Raw genomic sequence first — 21,348 nt, 5'->3', positions numbered from 1 at the left:
TGTAAACTGAAGCACATGGGTTCAATCCTTGTTTGACGTTTATGGAAGATAGCTGATATTATGGAAATGTACTTTCATTAGAACAGTGTAAAGAAAAGGTAAATTGTATTGATATGACCGCTGCGACCTGTATGCTCTAGTCGGCTGGCCCTCGCTACCTATTCGTCACCAGACCCACTGGCTCCAGGTCATCTATAAGTCTATGCTAGGTAAAGCTCCGCCTTATCTCAACTCACTGGTCACGATAAAAACACCCACCCGTAGCACTCGCTCCAGCAGATATATCTCACTGGTCATCCCCAAAGCCAACACCTCCTTTGGCTGCCTTTCCTTCCAGTTCTCTGCTGCCAATGACTGGAACAAATTGCAAAAATCGCTGAACCTGGACACTTATATTTCCCTCACTAACTTTAAACATCAGCTATCTGAGCAGCTAACCGATCGCTGCAGCTGTACATAGGCCATCTGTAAATAGCCCACCCAATCTACCTACCTCATCCCCATATTGTTTTTATTTACTTTCTGCACTTTTGCACACCAGTATTTGTACTTGCACATCATCATCTGCTCATCTGTCACTCCAGTGTTAATTTGCTAAATTGTAATTACCTCACTACCATGGCCTATTTATTACCTTACCTCCTCATGCCATTTGCACACACTGAATATAGACTTTCTTTTTTTCTATTGTGTTATTGACTGTACGCTTGTTTATTCCATTTGTAACTCTATGTTGTTGTTTGTGTCGCACTGCTTTGCTTTATCTTGGCCAGGTTGCAGTTCTCAATGAGAACTTGTTCTCCACTAGCTTACCTGGTTAAATAAAGGTGAAATAAAATAAAATAAGATACATTTTTAATGTCTCCCAGAACGGGGATGTAGCTCAGTGGTAGAGCGCATGCTTCGCATGTATGCGGTCCTGGGCTCAATCCCCAGCATCTCCATTTAAAATTATTGCATTCACCCAACTCCTACTTTACAGAATGTTGTAATTCTAAGCAGGAAACAGAGATGTGCTAAATAATTTGGTTTTGTAATCTGAAGAACATTCCTTCAATCCCTGTTCGTACAATTATAGAACAGAAGTGGCATGATTGCCATCTTTTATGGCGTCATTTTCAAAAACTGAAGTTTATGGGTTCGATCCCAGTCTGTACCTGGTTTAAGAATTGCTGCTATCATTTCCTTGTAGTTTCAATGGAGTGGTGTATATAAAAAGTACATTGTATTGATATTGCATTTTATCTGCAAATGAAATGGGATGGAAGCTCAGAGGGGGAGTGCATGCAAAATATGGATGAGGTCCTCGGTTCAATCCCAAGATTCTCCACTGAGTTTATTTGTGTGCCAAATTCACATTTACACAACTACTACTTTCCTGAATGTTGATATATAATACAGAGACGTAGAGTGGCATGGTGGCCAAGTGGTAAGGCGTTGGTCTTGTAAACCGAAGATCATGGGTTCAAATCCCTTCTGTGCCTTTATGAAAGACATCTGATATCATGGACCTGTGCATTAATTGGAGGACTTTGCAGAAAATCAAGTTGTATCAATATTGCAACTCAGCTATTATAGTAAGGGGATGAATCTCTATGGTAGAGCCAGTACTTTACATGAATGCGGTCCAACGTTAATCCCCAACTTCTCTGTTGAGTGTAATTAGTTGTTAAATTAGCTTTTGCACAACTCCCACTTTCCAGAATGTTGACATTCTAAGAAGGAAATAGATATGCTAAATCATCTGTTTCTGTAAACTGAAGCACATGGGTTCAAACCTTGTTTGACGTTTATGGAAGATAGCTGATATTATGGAAATGTACTTTCATTAGAACAGTGTAAAGAAAAGGTAAATTGTATTGATATGACCGCTGCGACCTGTATGCTCTAGTCGGCTGGCCCTCGCTACCTATTCGTCACCAGACCCACTGGCTCCAGGTCATCTATAAGTCTATGCTAGGTAAAGCTCCGCCTTATCTCAACTCACTGGTCACGATAAAAACACCCACCCGTAGCACTCGCTCCAGCAGATATATCTCACTGGTCATCCCCAAAGCCAACACCTCCTTTGGCTGCCTTTCCTTCCAGTTCTCTGCTGCCAATGACTGGAACGAATTGCAAAAATCGCTGAACCTGGACACTTATATTTCCCTCACTAACTTTAAACATCAGCTATCTGAGCAGCTAACCGATCGCTGCAGCTGTACATAGGCCATCTGTAAATAGCCCACCCAATCTACCTACCTCATCCCCATATTGTTTTTATTTACTTTCTGCTCTTTTGCACACCAGTATTTGTACTTGCACATCATCATCTGCTCATCTGTCACTCCAGTGTTAATTTGCTAAATTGTAATTACCTCACTACCATGGCCTATTTATTACCTTACCTCCTCATGCCATTTGCACACACTGAATATAGACTTTCTTTTTTTCTATTGTGTTATTGACTGTACGCTTGTTTATTCCATTTGTAACTCTATGTTGTTGTTTGTGTCGCACTGCTTTGCTTTATCTTGGCCAGGTTGCAGTTCTCAATGAGATCTTGTTCTCCACCAGCTTACCTGGTTAAATAAAGGTGAAATAAAATAAAATAAGAAACATTTTTTATCTCTCCCAGAACGGGGATGTAGCTCAGTGGTAGAGCGCGTGCTTCGCATGTATGAGGTCTGGTTCAATCCCCAGCTTCTCCATTTAAAATTATTGCATTGACCCAACTCCTACTTTACAGAATGTTGTAATTCTAAGCAGGAAACAGAGATGTGCTAAATAATTTGGTTTTGTAATCTGAAGAACATCCCTTCAATCCCTGTTCGTACAATTATAGAACAGAAGTGGCATGATTGCCATCTTTTATGGCGTCATTTTCAAAAACTGAAGTTTATGGGTTCGATCCCAGTCTGTACCTGGTTTAAGAATTGCTGCTATCATTTCCTTGTAGTTTCAATGGAGTGGTGTATATAAAAAGTACATTGTATTGATATTGCATTTTATCTGCAAATGAAATGGGATGGAAGCTCAGAGGGGGAGTGCATGCAAAATATGGATGAGGTCCTCGGTTCAATCCCAAGATTCTCCACTGAGTTTATTTGTGTGCCAAATTCACATTTACACAACTACTACTTTCCAGAATGTTGATATATAATTCAGAACGTAGAGTGGCATGGTGGCCAAGTGGTAAGGCGTTGGTCTTGTAAACCGAAGATCATTGGTTCAAATCCCTTCAGTGCCTTTATAAAAGATATCTGATATCATGGACCTGTGCATTAATGGGAGGACTTTGCAGAAAATCAAGTTGTATCAATATTGCAACTCAGCTATTATAGTAAGGGGATGAATCTCTATGGTAGAGCCAGTACTTTACATGAATGCGGTCCAACGTTAATCCCCAACTTCTCTGTTGAGTGTAATTAGTTGTTAAATTAGCTTTTGCACAACTCCCACTTTCCAGAATGTTGACATTCTAAGAAGGAAATAGATATGCTAAATCATCTGTTTCTGTAAACTGAAGCACATGGGTTCAATCCTTGTTTGACGTTTATGGAAGATAGCTGATATTATAGAAATGTACTTTCATTAGAACAGTGTAAAGAAAAGGTAAATTTTATTGATATGACCACTGCGACCTGTATGCTCTAGTCGGCTGGCCCTCGCTACCTATTCGTCACCAGACCCACTGGCTCCAGGTCATCTATAAGTCTATGCTAGGTAAAGCTCCGCCTTATCTCAACTCACTGGTCACGATAACAACACCCACCCGTAGCACGCGCTCCAGCAGGTATATCTCACTGGTCATCCTCAAAGCCAACACCTCCTTTGGCCACCTTTCCTTCCAGTTCTCTGCCGCCAATGACTGGAACGAATTGCAAAAATCGCTGAAGCTGGACACTTATATTTCCCTTACTAACTTTAAACATCAGCTATCTGAGCAGCTAACCGATCGCTGCAGCTGTACATAGGCCATCTGTAAATAGCCCACCCAATCTACCTACCTCATCCCCATATTGTTTTTATTTACTTTCTGCTCTTTTGCACACCAGTATTTCTACTTGCACATCATCATCTGCTCATCTGTCACTCCAGTGTTAATTTGCTAAATTGTAATTACCTCACTACCATGGCCTATTTATTACCTTACCTCCTCATGCCATTTGCACACACTGAATATAGACTTTCTTTTTTTCTATTGTGTTATTGACTGTACGCTTGTTTATTCCATTTGTAACTCTATGTTGTTGTTTGTGTCGCACTGCTTTGCTTTATCTTGGCCAGGTTGCAGTTCTCAATGAGAACTTGTTCTCCACTAGCTTACCTGGTTAAATAAAGGTGAAATAAAATAAAATAAGATACATTTTTAATGTTTCCCAGAACGGGGATGTAGCTCAGTGGTAGAGCGCATGCTTTGCATGTATGAGGTCCTGGGTTCAATCCCTAGCATCTCCATTTAAAGTTATTGCATTGACCCAACTCCTACTTTACAGAATGTTGTAATTCTAAGCAGGAAACAGAGACGTTCTAAATAATTTGGTTTTGTAATCTGAAGAACATTCCTTCAATCCCTGTTCGTACAATTATAGAACAGAAGTGGCATGATTGCCATCTTTTATGGCGTCATTTTCAAAAACTGAAGTTCATGGGTTCGATCCCAGTCTGTACCTGGTTTAAGAATTGCTGCTATCATTTCATTGTAGTTTCAATGGAGTGGAGTATATAAAAAGTACATTGTATTGATATTGCATTTATCTGCAAATGAAATGGGATGGAAGCTCAGAGGGGGAGTGCATGCAAAATATGGATGAGGTCCTCGGTTCAATCCCAAGATTCTCCACTGAGTTTATTTGTGTGCCAAATTCACATTTACACAACTACTACTTTCCTGAATGTTGATATATAATACAGAGCGTAGAGTGGCATGGTGGCCAAGTGGTAAGGCGTTGGTCTTGTAAACTGAAGATCATGGGTTCAAATCCCTTCTGTGCCTGTATGAAAGACATCTGATATCATGGACCTCTGCTTTTATTGAAGGACTTTGCAGAAAAAGCAAGTTGTGTCAATATGGCAACACAGTTATTATAGTAAGGGGATGTATCTCTATGGTAGAGCCAGTACTTTACATGTATGCGGTCCAACGTTAATCCCCAACTTCTCTGTTGAGTGTAATTAGTTGTTAAATTAGCTTTTGCACAACTCCCACTTTCCAGAATGTTGACATTCTAAGAAGGAAATAGATATGCTAAATCATCTGTTTCTGTAAACTGAAGCACATGGGTTCAATCCTTGTTTGACGTTTATGGAAGATAGCTGATATTATAGAAATGTACTTTCATTAGAACAGTGTAAAGAAAAGGTAAATTGTATTGATATGACCACTGCGACCTGTATGCTCTAGTCGGCTGGCCCTCGAAACCTATTCGTCACCAGACCCACTGGCTCCAGGTCATCTATAAGTCTATGCTAGGTAAAGCTCCGCCTTATCTCAACTCACTGGTCACGATAAAAACACCCACCCGTAGCACTCGCTCCAGCAGATATATCTCACTGGTCATCCCCAAAGCCAACACCTCCTTTGGCTGCCTTTCCTTCCAGTTCTCTGCTGCCAATGACTGGAACAAATTGCAAAAATCGCTGAACCTGGACACTTATATTTCCCTCACTAACTTTAAACATCAGCTATCTGAGCAGCTAACCGATCGCTGCAGCTGTACATAGGCCATCTGTAAATAGCCCACCCAATCTACCTACCTCATCCCCATATTGTTTTTATTTACTTTCTGCTCTTTTGCACACCAGTATTTGTACTTGCACATCATCATCTGCTCATCTGTCACTCCAGTGTTAATTTGCTAAATTGTAATTACCTCACTACCATGGCCTATTTATTACCTTACCTCCTCATGCCATTTGCACACACTGAATATAGACTTTCTTTTTTTCTATTGTGTTATTGACTGTACGCTTGTTTATTCCATTTGTAACTCTATGTTGTTGTTTGTGTCGCACTGCTTTGCTTTATCTTGGCCAGGTTGCAGTTCTCAATGAGAACTTGTTCTCCACTAGCTTACCTGGTTAAATAAAGGTGAAATAAAATAAAATAAGAAACATTTTTTATCTCTCCCAGAACGGGGATGTAGCTCAGTGGTAGAGCGCATGCTTTAAATGTATGAAGTCCTGGGTTCAATCCCCAGCTTCTCCATTTAAAATTATTGCATTGACCCAACTCCTACTTTACAGAATGTTGTAATTCTAAGCAGGAAACAGAGATGTGCTAAAAAATTTGGTTTTGTAATCTGAAGAACATTCCTTCAATCCCTGTTCATACAATTATAGAACAGAAGTGGCATGATTGCCATCTTTTATGGCGTCATTTTCAAAAACTGAAGTTTATGGGTTCGATCCCAGTCTGTACCTGGTTTAAGAATTGCTGCTATCATTTCATTGTAGTTTCAATGGAGTGGTGTATATAAAAAGTACATTGTATTGATATTGCATTTTATCTGCAAATGAAATGGGATGGAAGATCAGAGGGGGAGTGCATGCAAAATATGTATGAGGTCCTCGGTTCAATCCCAAGATTCTCCACTGAGTTTATTTGTGTGCCAAATTCACATTTACACAACTACTACTTTCCAGAATGTTGATATATCATTAACAGTGTAGAGTGGCATGGTGGCCAAGTGGTAAGGCGTCGGTCTCGTAAACCGAAGATCATGGGTTCAAATCCCATCCGTGCCTTTATGAAAGACACCTGATATCATGGACCTGTGTTTTTATTGGAGGACTTTGCAGAAAAAGCAAGTTGTGTCAATATGGCAACACAGTTATTATAGTAAGGGGATGTATCTCTATGGTAGAGCCAGTACTTTACATGTATGCGGTCCAACGTTAATCCCCAACTTCTCTGTTGACTGTATTTACTTGTTAAATTAGCTTTTGCACAACTCCCACTTTCCAGAATGTTGACATTCTAAGAAGGAAATAGATATGCTAAATCATCTGTTTCTGTAAACTGAAGCACATGGGTTCAATCCTTGTTCGACGTTTATGGAAGATAGCTGATATTATGTAAATGTACTTTCATTAGAACAGTGTAAAGAAAAGGTCAATTGTATTGATATGACCACTGCGACCTGTATGCTCTAGTCGGCTGGCCCTCGCTACCTATTCGTCACCAGACCCACTGGCTCCAGGTCATCTATAAGTCTATGCTTGGTAAAGCTCCGCCTTATCTCAACTCACTGGTCACGATAAAAACACCCACCCGTAGCACGCGCTCCAGCAGGTATATCTCACTGGTCATCCCCAAAGCCAACACCTCCTTTGGCTGCCTTTCCTTCCAGTTCTCTGCTGCCAATGACTGGAACGAATTGCAAAAATCGCTGAAGCTGGACACTTATATTTCCCTTACTAACTTTAAACATCAGCTATCTGAGCAGCTAACCGATCGCTGCAGCTGTATATAGGCCATCTGTAAATAGCCCACCCAATCTACCTACCTCATCCCCATATTGTTTTTATTTACTTTCTGCTCTTTTGCACACCAGTATTTGTACTTGCACATCATCATCTGCTCATCTGTCACTCCAGTGTTAATTTGCTAAATTGTAATTACCTCACTACCATGGCCTATTTATTACCTTACCTCCTCATGCCATTTGCACACACTGAATATAGACTTTCTTTTTTTCTATTGTGTTATTGACTGTACGCTTGTTTATTCCATTTGTAACTCTATGTTGTTGTTTGTGTCGCACTGCTTTGCTTTATCTTGGCCAGGTTGCAGTTCTCAATGAGAACTTGTTCTCCACTAGCTTACCTGGTTAAATAAAGGTGAAATAAAATAAAATAAGATACATTTTTAATCTTTCCCAGAACGGGGATGAAGCTCAGTGGTAGAGCGCATGCTTCGCATGTATGAGGTCCTGGGTTCAATCCCCCAGCATCTCCATTTAAAATTACTGCATTGACCCAACCAACTCCTACTTTACAGAATGTTGTAATTCTAAGCAGGAAACAGAGACGTGCTAAATAATTTGGTTTTGTAATCTGAAGAACATTCCTTCAATCCCTGTTCGTACAATTATAGAACAGAAGTGGCATGATTGCCATCTTTTATGGCGTCATTTTCAAAAACTGAAGTTTATGGGTTCGATCCCAGTCTGTACCTGGTTTAAGAATTGCTGCTATCATTTCCTTGTAGTTTCAATGGAGTGGTGTATATAAAAAGTACATTGTATTGATATTGCATTTTTATCTGCAAATGAAATGGGATGGAAGCTCAGAGGGGGAGTGCATGCAAAATATGGATGAGGTCCTCGGTTCAATCCCAAGATTCTCCACTGAGTTTATTTGCGTGCCAAATTCACATTTACACAACTACTACTTTCCTGAATGTTGATATATAATTCAGAACGTAGAGTGGCATGGTGGCCAAGTGGTAAGGTGTTGGTCTTGTAAACCGAAGATCATGGGTTCAAATCCCTTCTCTGCCTTAATGAAAGACATCTGATATTGAGGACTTTGCAGAAAATCAAGTTGTATCAATATTGCAACACAGCTATTATAGTAAGTGGATGAATCTCTATGGTAGAGCCAGTACTTTACATGAATGCGGTCCAACGTTAATCCCCAACTTCTCTGTTGAGTGTAATTAGTTGTTAAATTAGCTTTTGCACAACTCCCACTTTCCAGAATGTTGACATTCTAAGAAGGAAATAGATATGCTAAATCATCTGTTTCTGTAAACTGAAGCACATGGGTTCAATCCTTGTTTGACGTTTATGGAAGATAGCTGATATTATAGAAATGTACTTTCATTAGAACAGTGTAAAGAAAAGGTAAATTGTATTGATATGACCACTGCGACCTGTATGCTCTAGTCGGCTGGCCCTCGCTACCTATTCGTCACCAGACCCACTGGCTCCAGGTCATCTATAAGTCTATGCTAGGTAAAGCTCCGCCTTATCTCAACTCACTGGTCACGATAAAAACACCCACCCGTAGCACTCGCTCCAGCAGATATATCTCACTGGTCATCCCCAAAGCCAACACCTCCTTTGGCTGCCTTTCCTTCCAGTTCTCTGCTGCCAATGACTGGAACGAATTGCAAAAATTGTTGAACCTGGACACTTATATTTCCCTCACTAACTTTAAACATCAGCTATCTGAGCAGCTAACCGATCGCTGCAGCTGTACATAGGCCATCTGTAAATAGCCCACCCAATCTACCTACCTCATCCCCATATTGTTTTTATTTACTTTCTTCTCTTTTGCACACCAGTATTTGTACTTGCACATCATCATCTGCTCATCTATCACTCCAGTGTTAATTTGCTAAATTGTAATTACCTCACTACCATGGCCTATTTATTACCTTACCTCCTCATGCCATTTGCACACACTGAATATAGACTTTCTTTTTTTCTATTGTGTTATTGACTGTACGCTTGTTTATTCCATTTGTAACTCTATGTTGTTGTTTGTGTCGCACTGCTTTGCTTTATCTTGGCCAGGTTGCAGTTCTCAATGAGAACTTGTGCTCCACTAGCTTACCTGGTTAAATAAAGGTGAAATAAAATGAAATAAGATACATTTTTCCTCCTTGCAGATAATTGTTGAAGAAGTTTCTGTAGTGTAGTGGTTATCACGTTAGCTTTACACGTGAAAGGTCCTCACTTTGAAACCAGGAGGAAACACTGCTCTTTGACATGTGCAGTAGGTACTGTACTTTCAACAAAGAATTGTTATTTTCATAAATTCTGTATTTTGGAAATTCGAATACGTGCCCTGAATATCTGTAAAATTCGGTTTACTTCTTGCAGGAAAATCAAGCAGCAGTTTCTGTAGTGTAGTGGTTATCGCGTTCGCTTTACACGCGAAAGGTCCTCTGTTCGAAAACCGGGCGGAAACAGTGCTCTTTGACACGTGCAGTAGGTACAGTACTTTTAAAAGAGAATAGTTATTTTCATAAATGCCTAAATTTGGAAATTTCAACACGTGCCATGAATATCTGTAAAATTAGATTTACTCATTGTAGCTAAATGTAGCAGCAGTTTCTGTAGTGTAGTGGTTATCACGTTTGCTTCACACGCGAAAGGTCCCTGGTTCGAAACCGGGCGGAAACAACGCTCATTGACACATTCTGAAGTACCATAGTGGTAACAGAAAATTTCATGAATTCTTTATTTTGGAAATTCGAATACGTGCCATGAATATTTTTAAAATTCGGTTTACTCCTTGCAGAAAAATCAAGCAGCAGTTTCTGTAGTGTAGTGGTTATCACGTTCTCTTTACACGTGAAAGGTCCTCAGTTTGAAACCGGGAGGAAACACTGCTCTTTGACATGTGCAGTAGGTACTGTACTATTAACAGAGAATAGTTATTTTCATAAATGCCTAATTTTGGAAATTTGAACACGTGCCATGAATATCTGTAAAATTCGGTTTACTCCTTGCAGAAAATTGTTGCAGAAGTTTCTGTAGTGTAGTGGTTATCACGTTTGCTTAACACGCGAAAGGTCCTCGGTTCGAAACCGGGTGGAAACAACGCTCATTGACACATTCTGAATTACCATAGTGGTAACAGAAAATTTCATGAATTCTTTATTTTGGAAATTCGAATACGTGCCATGAATATCTGTATAATTCGGTTTACTTCTTGCAGGAAAATCAAGCAGCAGTTTCTGTAGCGTAGTGGTTATCACATTCGCTTTACACGCGAAAGGTCCTCGGTTCGAAACCGGGCGGAAACAGTGCTCTTTGACACGTGCAGTAGGTACAGTACTTCTAAAAGAGAATAGTTATTTTCATAAATGCCTAAATTTGGAAATTTCAACACGTGCCATGAATATCTGTAAAATTCGATTTACTCATTGTAGCTAAATGTAGCAGCAGTTTCTGTAGTGTAGTGGTTATCACGTTCACTTTACACGTGAAAGGTCCTCAGTTTGAAACAGGGAGGAAACAGTGCTCTTTGACATGTGCAGTATGTACTGTACTATTAACAGAGAATAGTTATTTTCATAAATGCCTAATTTTGGAAATTTGAACACGTGCCATGAATATCTGTAAAATATGGTTTAGTCCTCGCAGCTAAATGTAGCAGCAGTTTCTGTAGTGTAGTGGTTATCACGTTTGTTCACACGCGAAAGGTCCCTGGTTCGAAACCAGGTGGAAACAATGCTCATCGACACATTCAAGAAGTACCATAGTGTTAACAAAGAATTTCATTATTCTCTTATTTTGGAAATTCGAATACGTGCCATGAATATCTGTAAAATTCGGTTTACTCCTTGCAGATAATTGTTGAAGCAGTTTCTGTAGTGTAGCGGTTATCACGTTAGCTTTACACGTGAAAGGTCCTCAGTTTGAAACCAGGAGGAAACACTGCTCTTTGACATGTGCAGTAGGTACTGTACTATTAACAGAGAATAGTTATTTTCCTAAATGCTTACTTTTGGAAATTTGAACACGTGCCATGAATATCTGTAAAATTCGGTTTACTTCTTGCAGGAAAATCAAGCAGCAGTGTCTGTAGTGTAGTGGTTATCGCGTTCGCTTTACACGCGAAAGGTCCTCGGTTCGAAACCGGGCGGAAACAGTGCTCTTTGACAAGTGCAGTAGGTACTGTACTTTCAACAAAGAATTGTTATTTTCATGAATTCTGTATTTTGGAAATTCGAATACGTGCCATGAATATTTTTTAAATTCGGTTTACTCCTTGCAGAAAAATCAAGCAGCAGTTTCTGTAGTGTAGTGGTTATCATGTTAGCTTTACACGTGAAAGGTCCTCAGTTTGAAACCGGGAGGAAACGCTGCTCTTTGACATGTGCAGTAGGTACTGTACTATTAACAGACAATAGTTATTTTCATAAATGCCTAATTTTGGAAATTTGAACACGTGCCCTGAATATCTGTAAAATTCGGTTTACTTCTTGCGGAAAATCAAGCAGCAGTTTCTGTAGTGTAGTGGTTATCACGTTTGTTCACACGCGAAAGGTCCCTGGTTCGAAACCAGGCGGAAACAACGCTCATCGACACATTCAAGAAGTACGATAGTGTTAACAAAGAATTTCATTATTCTCTTATTTTGGAAATTCGAATACGTGCCATGAATATTTTAAAAATTCGGTTTACTCCTTGCAGCTAATTGTAGCAGTAGTTTCTGTGGTGTAGTGGTTATCACGTTCGCTTCACACGCCCTTTTTTGGAGTTTCAGGAAGTGTAAGAGAAGCAGGTGTCTGAGTGCTTGAGAGAGAATATCGTTTTTTTTGGAGGTCTAGTTGACTTATAAGTTTGAAAGTTTGTGAGTGACTGTAGTGAAGTTTCTGTGAAACTTTTTTGCTATTGTCCCCCATCAGCGTGAGCTGTTTGGGGGATATTGCTTAAAATAACCGGACGGACAACATGGCTTCGACATCAAGAATACAAACGACGACGAGAAAGGACAACAGTGAAATCAGAATGTTAAACGAAGAACTGAAAAAAAGAACATATGAGAAGGAACTGACGGTGAACGTGGAAATAAGTGGAGAAGGGAAAATAACAACGATGGAATTGCTGAGAGGAATAAAGGAAGTTTGCGGAACAATACTGGGATGTCGAATGAAAGACGGGAATAAGTACGAAGTAACAATGTCTCATGTAAATGGAAAAGAAAGACTAATAGACGGGCTAAAGATAAAGAACTGTCAAATCATGGCTAAAGAACTAGGGAACGATGAGCTGGTGGTGTCCTTTTTGAACTTGCCCGCATACATTACGGATGAGGAGATAGAAGAGAAACTAAAAGGCTGGAAGGTGAAGGCGACCACGCCAATCAAGAGGAGGATGTGGCCAGGAACGGACATTGTAGATGGGACAAGATTTTGCAAGGTAAAGTTTACAGACAATGTGCAATCCTTGCCATATTCTACTAAATTTAACACTGTCGAGGGATTTGAATATTTTCGTGTAATCCACGACAATCAAGTGAAGGTATGTAGATTATGTATTCAGCCGGGGCACATACTTAAGGAATGTCCGGAATTCACATGCCACAAATGTAGTGAACAAGGGCATTATGCCAGAGAATGTCGGAACATAGGAAATGTGTGCAAAATGTGTGACAGACCTAAAGTTAGATGTAGCTGTAATAAGGGAGAAAATCACTTACTTTTGCAAACAATGGACCTCACGTCTGAGGAAGAGGGGAGTGTGCCTATGGAGAGGGAGGATGAGAGTGACATGGAGAGTGTGACTCCAGAGACAGTGGCAGATAAGCTTGAAGAGCCTGTAATGTCTCCTGGCAAAGCACGAGACGCCGTTTTAGTCTCTGCTGCTGACAAGGTGGAACAGCAGCACATGATGGGTGAAAGACATACACAGGTAGAGATGGTGCAAGGTGCTTCTCAGGTGCCTGGGCCAGCTTTAAGCCTGTGTAAAAATTACACCAAAGAGTGGGCTGGGTCCACTGAAGTCACGGCACTGTTAAAGCGCACTTTTCAAAAGGCTTCCCCGCCGCTCCCCCCAAAAATCCAAATAAAGAGACGGATGATGAAATAGATAGTGAGGATCTTCAGTTGTTTGTAAAAAATAAGAGGTCATTGTCGAAAACCAGGGAGATGATGGGTTTTGGAAAAAAGAAAAAGTAGGATTTTTAAGGACTTGTTTGGCTCTGATTATACTTCTGCACACATTCATAATGATTACAGTCGCATCCCTAAATGGTAACAGTTTGAGAAACATGAGCAAATTTGAGCAGGTATTAGTGTCTGTTAAGGCAGACATGTTGTGTTTTCAAGAGACCAATTGGACAGACTCCAAAATGCAGGAGATTAAGAGTAAATGGTCAGATTAAATTTTTTGTAGTCATGGAGGGGATAAAACATGTGGTGGGGTATTTTGATAAAAAATGATGTGGTGCAAAATGTAAAAGAAATATATGCTGACAATGATGGCAGACTTATTGTAATTGAATTTGAAGTTCAAAATGTAGTTTTTCGTTTAATTAATGTTTATGCTTCAAACATTGAATCTGAAAGGAGAGAAATGTTTCACAAATTAAAAACACTGTGCTCAGAAAACTGTATACTGATAGGAGATTTTAATGTGAGGTGTAGTAGAATGGATGCCTCTAGTTGTGCTAAATTCAGATATGACTCTTCTAGAAATGCATTATGGAAACTTATGAATGAGGAGAATCTAGTAGATATATGGAGGGCTGAAAATCCAAACAGAAGAGTATTCTCTAGAAGGCAGGTGGTTCTAAAGGAATTAAAACAAAGCAGAATTGATTTATGTCTAGCAAAACAAGAATTGGTGCAGAATGTTAAGAAGGTGTCATATACCTTTACAGCATATAGTGATCATGCAGTAATGTCATTTCAAATGGGTTTTGGTGTGGAGAGGAGAGGGGGAGGTGTCTGGTGTTTAAATGCCAGTCTGTTAAAGGAGGAAGGATATAGAAATGAAATTGTTGAATGTATTAATGATGAAATGTCTAATGTACTGTTAAAAGAGAATGTGTGTTTATGGTGGGAGGAAGTGAAAGTAAAAGTAAAAAATAGGAGTATTAGGTACGCAAAAAATCATAACCGTTTAGATAAGCAGAAAGAAATAATGCTTAGGAATAGGATGTTGCATGAACTTGAAAAGGCTGATACGGATCCAGACTATGATGTTGTGAATTATTTGAAAATCCATGCAGAGCTGGGTCGTTATGAAAAAAATAAATGTTTGGGTGCTATTGTTAGGAGCAGGGCACAGTACGCTTTGGAGGGAGAGAAATGTACATCCTTTTTTTGGGGTCTGGAAAAAAGAAAACAAACTAAGAGTTACATTGTAGAGTTGGAAGATGAAAGAGGTGTAAAGGTAAACGATTTTGTTGGGATCTTAGAGACAGTTGAAACCTTTTACAGAAATCTTTACAAAAAGAATGATGTAGATAAAGTGTGTGTTGTAAAAGTGTTGGATACAATTAGTGCCAAAGTATCGCAGGCAGATAGAATGATGTGTGATGAAGAGATTTCGATTATGGAAATCAAGGAAGCAATTGTTAGCACGCAAGGTAATAAAAGTCCGGGTTTGGATGGTTTAACAAATGAGTTCTATAAAGTCTTTGTAGATATTTTGGCACCCATTTTAGTGAGGGTGTTTCATTATATGGAAGAGAATAAGGAAATCCCTGAGTCTATGTCAACTGGAATGTTAACGATCTTATTCAAAAATAGGGGCAGTAGATTAAAGTTAGAAAATTATAGGCCTATTAGCCTTCTAAATTCGGATTATAAGATACTGACTAAAGTGTTAGCGAATAGGATGAAAAAGGTGATTGGGAGTATTATTGAATCAACACAAGCCTACGGCATACCTGGAAGAGATATTGCAGATGTAATTTGTACAATTAGGGATGTTGTTAATCAAATGAAAAATGAAGGTGGTATAGTTTTAAGTTTGGACTTTAACAAAGCTTTCGATAGAGTGGAGCACAGCTTTTTATTACAGACTTTGGAGAGGTTTGGGTTTGGGCCAAAGTTTGTATCTTGGATCAACCTGTTGTATAGTGGGGCTAAAAGTTGTGTTAAATGTAACGGAGTGTTAACAGATACTTTCCCTGTGGAGAGGTCAGTAAGGCAGGGCTGTCCTTTGTCAGCTCTGCTGTACAGTGTTTCTACAGAACCGTTAGCTACATTGATAAATAGTAATAAAGAAGTAAGGGGTGTTGGAATCCCAGGTGGTGGTGTCAGTGTTGTACATCAGTACGCTGATGACACTACTTGTACTGTGAAGGATATAGAAAGTATTGGAAGCATTATGGGGATCATAGATATATATGGCAAGGCATCGGGTGCTAAAGTTAATATAGAGAAGACTGAAATAATGTTTGTTGGGGATATCAATGTAAACGGGTGTGAGATTCCATTCAAGAGCGCAAAGGATTTTATTAAAGTGCTGGGAGTAAACATTGGTGTAAAGGAGAAAGAGGCAAAAGATATAACTTGGACTGGGATCCTTAATAAAGTCAAGCTAACGTTGAATTTCTGGAAAAATAGAAAACTAAAGTTACAAGGGAAAGTAATTGTTGCAAATGCTTTGGTATTATCCAAATTTGTGTATGTTTTGGGAGTCCTGGACATGCCGGAGTGGGTCCTAAATGAATTGAATAATGTGGTGTCAAATTTTATATGGGATGGTAAAGGAGTGAGAATATCTCAGAAAACATTGATTGCTGACTATGTGGATGGAGGTTTAAAACTTGTAGATTTAGATGTCAAAAGAAAAGCTATTAGGATAAAAACAGTAAAGAAATATTTGTATGACAGTGAAGATTATGGCTGGAAACACTTCTTTAGAGTCTACTTAGAGGAGAGTGGTGGTTGTGAGGATAATGGTTTATTGATGGGGCTTAAAAGGGCAATGTTTGAAAAGGTACCAGATTTTTATAAAGAGGTGCTAAATGCATGGGCAGAGTTGTTGCCTAATGTATATTATGAATGTGGACATATTGACCTGATTATGAATCAACCTATATTTCTGAATGAGAAAATCAAGAACAAAGAAAAAGTTTTGTATAATAAAGTATTTATGAGTGCAGGTCTACGGCAAATAAAAGATTATACATATGAGGTAATTCCAGGGTTTTTACCTGGGGAAGCTATTTTTGACATAATCAATGAATGGGATGAAGAGGTGGGAAGGGGAACAGTGAATAATATGTATGACAAGATAAAGAATAGTATACCAAGAGCATGGGTTGATTTAATAAATAGTGAAGTTGAAAGAGAAGATTTATTTGTATTTCCTAATTTGTTCATTGGTAGCAGTAAGAAGAAAGTACATTTATCTAGTATACCAGTGAAAAGATTGTATAGAATAATGGTAGGAAAAGTGTGTAGAAGGCCGGCTGCTGAGAAATTTTGGAAAGTAGTTTTTCCGGAATTGGATGAAAAAAAGATATGGGGAAATTTAAATGTAAAATATAATAGTAAGGAGTGTGAAAATAATGATTTCAAACTAAGACATAATAGAATATTTACAAAGGTGGTGCTAAAGAAAATTAATTGTGAGATAGAAAGGGAATGCGACGTATGTGGACGTTTCCCGGAAACTCTTATGCATTTGTTTATAGAATGTGAGGATTTAAAATATTTTTTTTGTAAAGTTAAGGAAATGTTATGTAGAAACTGGGGGGGAGATTTCGTGAAAAAGTATGCGTGGGAGGAACTTTTGTTATTTGGAGTGTCTGGTAAATGTGAGGGTGCTAATGTGTGTTTGTTGAATATGGTTTTGAGTTTTGTGAGGTATGCTATTTTTTGTAGGAGGAATTATGTTTCTTTTGACAGAAAGAGGGTTCAGGTGTGGAGTATCTTTATAGCACTGTTCAGTAAACACATAGATATGTTGTTTAATTATGGGATGGAACATTTTGATGAGTCTTTTGTTGAAGGGAGTGGGTTAATTTCACGAGAGGAGAGTGGAGGTATCACTTATAATTTTTGAAAGCACTGTTTTGATATTTTCTTTGTTGATAATTTGATAGGGGGTGAATTGTTCACCTGCCTCTGTTAGTCTAGTGTCTTCTGTATTGTTCTCTGTGGATTGTACTGTAAACAGTAGATTGTACTGTAAATATTGTAAACAAACATTTTTGATAATAAAAATTAAAAAAAAATCAATAAATAAAAAATCACGTTCGCTTAACACGCGAAAGGTCCTCGGTTCGAAACCGGGCGGAAACAGAGCTCTTTGACACGTGCAGTAGGTACTGTACTTTCAACAAAGAATTGTTATTTTCATTAATTCTGTATTTTGGAAATTCGAATACGTGCCATGAATATTTTTAAAATTTGGTTTACTCCTTGCAGCTAATTGTAGCAGTAGTTTCTGTGGTATAGTGGTTATCACTTTTGCTTCACACGCGAAAGGTCCCTGGTTCGAAACCGGGCGGAAACAACGCTCATTGACACATTCTGAAGTACCATAGTGGTAACAAAAAATTTCATGAATTCTTTATTTTGGAAATTCGAATACGTGCCCTGAATATCTGTAAAATTCGGTTTACTTCTTGCAGGAAAATCAAGCAGCAGTTTCTGTAGTGTAGTGGATATCACGTTCGCTTTACACGCGAAAGGTCCTTGGTTCGAAACCGGGCTGAAACAGTGCTCTTAGACACGTGCAGTAGGTACAGTACTTTTAAAAGAGAATAGTTATTTTCATAAATTCCTAAATTTGGAAATTTCAACACGTGCCATGAATATCTGTAAAATTCGGTTTACTCCTTGAAGATAATTGTTGAAGCAGTTTCTGTAGTGTAGCGGTTATCACGTTCGCTTTACACGCCCCTTTTTGGAGTTTCAGGAAGTGGAAGAGAAGCAGGTGTCTGAGTGCTTGAGAGAGAATATCGTTTTTTTTTGGAGGTCTAGTTGACTTATAAGTTTGAAAGTTTGTGAGTGACTGTAGTGAAGTTTCTGTGAAACGTTTTTGCTATTGTCCCCCATCAGCGTGAGCTGTTTGGGGGATATTGCTTAAAATAACCGGACGGACAACATGGCTTCGACATCAAGAATACAAACGACGACGAGAAAGGACAACAGTGAAATCAGAATGTTAAACGAAGAACTGAAAAAAAGAACATATGAGAAGGAACTGACGGTGAACGTGGAAATAAGTGGAGAAGGGAAAATAACAACGATGGAATTGCTGAGAGGAATAAAGGAAGTTTGCGGAACAATACTGGGATGTCGAATGAAAGACGGGAATAAGTATGAAGTAACAATGTCTCATGTAAATGGAAAAGAAAGACTAATAGACGGGCTAAAGATAAAGAACTGTCAAATCATGGCTAAAGAACTAGGGAACGATGAGCTGGTGGTGTCCTTTTTGAACTTGCCCGCATACATTACGGATGAGGAGATAGAAGAGAAACTAAAAGGCTGGAAGGTGAAGGCGACCACGCCAATCAAGAGGAGGATGTGGCCAGGAACGGACATTGTAGATGGGACAAGATTTTGCAAGGTAAAGTTTACAGACAATGTGCAATCCTTGCCATATTCTACTAAATTTAACACTGTCGAGGGATTTGAATATTTTCGTGTAATCCACGACAATCAAGTGAAGGTATGTAGATTATGTATTCAGCCGGGGCACATACTTAAGGAATGTCCGGAATTCACATGCCACAAATGTAGTGAACAAGGGCATTATGCCAGAGAATGTCGGAACATAGGAAATGTGTGCAAAATGTGTGACAGACCTAAAGTTAGATGTAGCTGTAATAAGGGAGAAAATCACTTACTTTTGCAAACAATGGACCTCACGTCTGAGGAAGAGGGGAGTGTGCCTATGGAGAGGGAGGATGAGAGTGACATGGAGAGTGTGACTCCAGAGACAGTGGCAGATAAGCTTGAAGAGCCTGTAATGTCTCCTGGCAAAGCACGAGACGCCGTTTTAGTCTCTGCTGCTGACAAGGTGGAACAGCAGCACATGATGGGTGAAAGACATACACAGGTAGAGATGGTGCAAGGTGCTTCTCAGGTGCCTGAGCCAGCTTTAAGCCTGTGTAAAAATTACACCAAAGAGTGGGCTGGGTCCACTGAAGTCACGGGCACTGTTAAAGCGCACTTTTCAAAAGGCTTCCCCGCCGATCCCCCCAAAAATCCAAATAAAGAGACGGATGATGAAATAGATAGTGAGGATCTTCAGTTGTTTGTAAAAAATAAGAGGTCATTGTCGAAAACCAGGGAGATGATGGGTTTTGGAAAAAAGAAAAAGTAGGATTTTTAAGGACTTGTTTGGCTCTGATTATACTTCTGCACACATTCATAATGATTACAGTCGCATCCCTAAATGGTAACAGTTTGAGAAACATGAGCAAATTTGAGCAGGTATTAGTGTCTGTTAAGGCAGACATGTTGTGTTTTCAAGAGACCAATTGGACAGACTCCAAAATGCAGGAGATTAAGAGTAAATGGTCAGATTTAATTTTTTGTAGTCATGGAGGGGATAAAACATGTGGTGTGGCTATTTTGATAAAAAATGATGTGGTGCAAAATGTAAAAGAAATATATGCTGACAATGATGGCAGACTTATTGTAATTGAATTTGAAGTTCAAAATGTAGTTTTTCGTTTAATTAATGTTTATGCTTCAAACATTGAATCTGAAAGGAGAGAAATGTTTCACAAATTAAAAACACTGTGCTCAGAAAACTGTATACTGATAGGAGATTTTAATGTGAGGTGTAGTAGAATGGATGCCTCTAGTTGTGCTAAATTCAGATATGACTCTTCTAGAAATGCATTATGGAAACTTATGAATGAGGAGAATCTAGTAGATATATGGAGGGCTGAAAATCCAAACAGAAGAGTATTCTCTAGAAGGCAGGTGGTTCTAAAGGAATTAAAACAAAGCAGAATTGATTTATGTCTAGCAAAACAAGAATTGGTGCAGAATGTTAAGAAGGTGTCATATACCTTTACAGCATATAGTGATCATGCAGTAATGTCATTTCAAATGGGTTTTGGTGTGGAGAGGAGAGGGGGAGGTGTCTGGTGTTTAAATGCCAGTCTGTTAAAGGAGGAAGGATATAGAAATGAAATTGTTGAATGTATTAATGATGAAATGTCTAATGTACTGTTAAAAGAGAATGTGTGTTTATGGTGGGAGGAAGTGAAAGTAAAAGTAAAAAATAGGAGTATTAGGTACGCAAAAAATCATAACCGTTTAGATAAGCAGAAAGAAATAATGCTTAGGAATAGGATGTTGCATGAACTTGAAAAGGCTGATACGGATCCAGACTATGATGTTGTGAATTATTTGAAAATCCATGCAGAGCTGGGTCGTTATGAAAAAAATAAATGTTTGGGTGCTATTGTTAGGAGCAGGGCACAGTACGCTTTGGAGGGAGAGAAATGTACATCCTTTTTTTTGGGTCTGGAAAAAAGAAAACAAACTAAGAGTTACATTGTAGAGTTGGAAGATGAAAGAGGTGTAAAGGTAAACGATTTTGTTGGGATCTTAGAGACAGTTGAAACCTTTTACAGAAATCTTTACAAAAAGAATGATGTAGATAAAGTGTGTGTTGTAAAAGTGTTGGATACAATTAGTGCCAAAGTATCGCAGGCAGATAGAATGATGTGTGATGAAGAGATTTCGATTATGGAAATCAAGGAAGCAATTGTTAGCACGCAAGGTAATAAAAGTCCGGGTTTGGATGGTTTAACAAATGAGTTCTATAAAGTCTTTGTAGATATTTTGGCACCCATTTTAGTGAGGGTGTTTCATTATATGGAAGAGAATAAGGAAATCCCTGAGTCTATGTCAACTGGAATGTTAACGATCTTATTCAAAAATAGGGGCAGTAGATTAAAGTTAGA

The 21,348-nt window shown here is 38.9% G+C and overlaps 12 non-coding genes across 12 annotated transcripts; all 12 read left to right on the top strand.

Annotated features, from left to right (window-relative positions):
- The first annotated feature begins 872 nt into the window (after positions 1-872).
- On the top strand, positions 873-944 carry trnaa-cgc (transfer RNA alanine (anticodon CGC)). The gene has a single exon. It is a non-coding gene; the product is annotated as a tRNA-Ala (tRNA).
- Positions 945-1,412: 468 nt separating this feature from the next.
- trnat-ugu (transfer RNA threonine (anticodon UGU)) lies at positions 1,413-1,484 on the top strand. The gene has a single exon. It is a non-coding gene; the product is annotated as a tRNA-Thr (tRNA).
- A 2,887-nt stretch (positions 1,485-4,371) lies between these two features.
- trnaa-ugc (transfer RNA alanine (anticodon UGC)) lies at positions 4,372-4,443 on the top strand. The gene has a single exon. It is a non-coding gene; the product is annotated as a tRNA-Ala (tRNA).
- Positions 4,444-4,909: 466 nt separating this feature from the next.
- Positions 4,910-4,981, top strand: trnat-ugu (transfer RNA threonine (anticodon UGU)). The gene has a single exon. It is a non-coding gene; the product is annotated as a tRNA-Thr (tRNA).
- Positions 4,982-6,121: 1,140 nt separating this feature from the next.
- On the top strand, positions 6,122-6,193 carry trnal-uaa (transfer RNA leucine (anticodon UAA)). Its single transcript has one exon. It is a non-coding gene; the product is annotated as a tRNA-Leu (tRNA).
- Positions 6,194-6,660: 467 nt separating this feature from the next.
- On the top strand, positions 6,661-6,732 carry trnat-cgu (transfer RNA threonine (anticodon CGU)). Its single transcript has one exon. It is a non-coding gene; the product is annotated as a tRNA-Thr (tRNA).
- Positions 6,733-7,872: 1,140 nt separating this feature from the next.
- trnaa-cgc (transfer RNA alanine (anticodon CGC)) lies at positions 7,873-7,945 on the top strand. Its single transcript has one exon. It is a non-coding gene; the product is annotated as a tRNA-Ala (tRNA).
- Positions 7,946-8,417: 472 nt separating this feature from the next.
- On the top strand, positions 8,418-8,489 carry trnat-ugu (transfer RNA threonine (anticodon UGU)). The gene has a single exon. It is a non-coding gene; the product is annotated as a tRNA-Thr (tRNA).
- A 1,559-nt stretch (positions 8,490-10,048) lies between these two features.
- trnav-cac (transfer RNA valine (anticodon CAC)) lies at positions 10,049-10,121 on the top strand. The gene has a single exon. It is a non-coding gene; the product is annotated as a tRNA-Val (tRNA).
- Positions 10,122-10,674: 553 nt separating this feature from the next.
- trnav-uac (transfer RNA valine (anticodon UAC)) lies at positions 10,675-10,747 on the top strand. Its single transcript has one exon. It is a non-coding gene; the product is annotated as a tRNA-Val (tRNA).
- A 775-nt stretch (positions 10,748-11,522) lies between these two features.
- Positions 11,523-11,595, top strand: trnav-uac (transfer RNA valine (anticodon UAC)). Its single transcript has one exon. It is a non-coding gene; the product is annotated as a tRNA-Val (tRNA).
- Positions 11,596-18,060: 6,465 nt separating this feature from the next.
- Positions 18,061-18,133, top strand: trnav-uac (transfer RNA valine (anticodon UAC)). The gene has a single exon. It is a non-coding gene; the product is annotated as a tRNA-Val (tRNA).
- The last annotated feature ends 3,215 nt before the right edge of the window (positions 18,134-21,348 follow it).

The sequence above is a fragment of the Salmo salar genome, unplaced genomic scaffold (genome assembly GCF_965601325.2).
Source record: "Salmo salar unplaced genomic scaffold, fSalSal1 ptg000588l, whole genome shotgun sequence".
NCBI lineage: Eukaryota > Metazoa > Chordata > Actinopteri > Salmoniformes > Salmonidae > Salmo > Salmo salar.
Note: the sequence above shows the minus strand (reverse complement) of the source record. Positions and strands in the feature narration are given on the sequence as shown.